Source organism: Pocillopora verrucosa, chromosome 1 (genome assembly GCF_036669915.1).
Source record: "Pocillopora verrucosa isolate sample1 chromosome 1, ASM3666991v2, whole genome shotgun sequence".
Classification (NCBI taxonomy): Eukaryota; Metazoa; Cnidaria; class Anthozoa; order Scleractinia; family Pocilloporidae; genus Pocillopora; species Pocillopora verrucosa.
Genome location: NC_089312.1, coordinates 25469291 through 25471790, shown reverse-complemented (window position 1 = coordinate 25471790; position 2500 = coordinate 25469291). Strand labels below are relative to the sequence as shown.

Here is a 2500-nt window from a genome sequence, read left to right as displayed (position 1 = left end):
CATTAAGACAGTATTGCCTTGATTTTCTAATATTTACAACGAAAGAAAGTAAATTTCACTTTTCACCCACATTTACTTCCAACCTTTTCTTTTGAACCAGAAACAAAAATGATAGACGTTTAAAACACATGACATCATCCACCTTGTCAGATGTAATAGCATGATCATTTCAATTGTAATGCCTTCTTATCCCAACGTTACTTTGTTTCTTTGCTACATTAGCGAACACTGAACTACTGCTCGTACTCTAGATATGACAATCAACCACAAAATTCCCTAAACCAGATAACATTAAACATAGTCTAAAGAATCATGTGTCAATTCACGAGTTTGCTCACAGAGAACTTTGATTGTATTCTGGTTTGAGCGAGAACATTTGATCCAGTCAACCGATAACTGTGAATGAAATGCTCGAAATCTACGGGGAAAATAGAGAAAATCAAAGCCAAATGAAAGCAAGTGTCACTAAAAAATGTTTTAAAAGTCAAAGACCCGAAGTTATCAAGGGTTTTGATTGTTCAAAATAATGTTTACGCCGCTGTGCACGGTGTAATTGGAGAAGACAGACTGCACGAAGCTTGCAGTTTTCTCCTGTTCCCAGTAAATGTCTTTCGGCCAAAATTTGCCGCAGCTGAGCTTCCGACAAATTTGCGAAACGTGCAACTTGCGTTTTTTTCGGCTTTATTTTTGTTGCGTGTTGGATCAGGACCTAAAAGGTCAATGCTGATAGAAAAATTGGCCAGTTCTTCGCTGGTTTCTTCCATATTTCAAAGAAAAGGAAAACTGCACTGCAGCTTAACAGGACGGAAACTCTGAAGCTAGATAAAAAAAATGCTCACTTCATCTTATTTACGCACGGGCTTGCGTAAGTAAAGATTTTGTTGATAGCGGCTCAATAGGACTTTTATGAGGCAAGCACTTGCGCTATGTTATAAATTACACGTATCAAGACGCATTAGACGTATTTGTAATGTAGCAATCAGACGTGTTAACATGTAATTTTAGTCTAATTTGCATTTTGTGGCACGCAACAAAGTTGGAAGAGCTTTGCTAGAAAACCAGGGAATTTGACTAAAAGACAGAATTATATTGTATGAAGATGCTTTTCCATCTTAAATGTCACGAGCGAGAACAAAGAGCCACAGACCTTTGGAATCCGTACTCCGATGTAAGCTCAATCACTGGGCCAACTAAAATTACGCTTCGACAGTTTTCGAAATAATTCAGCGTGGTGTTGTTTAGTTTGATGTAGAAAAGGCTCAACTCAACTCAGCAAATATGTTAGTCTTCAAGTAATGGGCTCCTGTCCTTTTAACCCATTGCGAAAAGACCGGCAGTCATTATTTATCGTCTACGGGGATAAGTAGACAACCTCGCGAGTTCCTCAAGGTTATTGGGTTTAAGAATTTAAGAGAGTGTCTCTGTAAGAGCGGTCCGGTCGATTTTGCTTGAGACACGGATTTCGCTCGTTTCTCGTGTGTTGTAAGACATTCATGTACCTATACTAAAATCACAATCAGTTTGATCGGATCTCTTTATTTTTCAGAGTTTTACGGAAATTAAATTTCACTCGAGCGAAGGCTTGTTGTGACACTTTTCAAGACTTTAATTTCATACAACTTTAGAGGACAATTTACAAAAAACTACGGAACTCAGCAAAAAACAAATACCACAGCCATGTATATTAACTCTATCTTATCTATCGAGGCGACTTTCGTAAACATCACGTGTCAATCAAGGAAACAGGAAGACTTGAATGACACCTTATCGGTTCGCCTAAATCAAACACGCCAAAACCGATCAAATTCAAGGTAAATTTTTGAAAAAGTGAGGCGTTCTTAACTGATCCAACTAACATAGCTAGGAAGTAGGTGCCATAGAAAAGGTAACTACAGAAAAAAACTTTGCGGCCCGACCTTTACGAGAACTTTATAACTCCGTGAACTTACCTAATTTTCGGCAATCTCCAAGTTTGGCCGCCATTTTGAGGGACTTGTCAACATGAAGCGTATCCGATATAAATCAAGCAGGTTAATCTAAAACCGTCAGAAATATATAAGAAAGCAATTCAAATGAACTTTACTTTCAATTCAAGCGGCAAAATTTGAAATTGTTTGTTAAACTTACCATCCCCATGCGACCATTTATTCCAACAATACAAGCACTACAACTTTCTGAATTCCCCTCGTCGATTCCACCGCAAGAAATAACTTGTGCCACCCAAGCTTCGACTCGAATGTGAAGTACGAATCAAATAACATAACTGCTTCATCTTTGCGGCAATATCGCGCTGGTATTTTGATTTTCCGATCGACAAGAACGGCGATCAAGAATCGATCGGTTGTTTACCTCGTAAACGTGACCGCTGACCAGCTGCTGAGTGAAAACAGTACGGTTCAGTGGCGAGGAGCGGGGTGAGGGGTGGATGCGGGCAGATTATCAGAAGGTTTTTGGGAACATTCGATAAACATTAGGATTTTCAGTCTTAATGCGAAGGCAT

General features: G+C 39.0%; 1 long non-coding RNA gene across 1 annotated transcript in view; it reads right to left on the bottom strand.

Moving 5' to 3' along the window:
* The window catches only part of LOC136282013 (uncharacterized), a 7729-nt gene extending 5391 nt beyond the window's left edge, over positions 1 to 2338 (bottom strand). The window contains exons 1-2 of the long non-coding RNA XR_010718038.1: positions 2128 to 2338; positions 1950 to 2036 (exon numbers count right to left, since the gene is read on the bottom strand). This is a non-coding gene — a long non-coding RNA (uncharacterized lncRNA). The remainder of the gene's footprint in view (positions 1 to 1949; positions 2037 to 2127) is intronic.
* Positions 2339 to 2500: the final 162 nt, after the last annotated feature.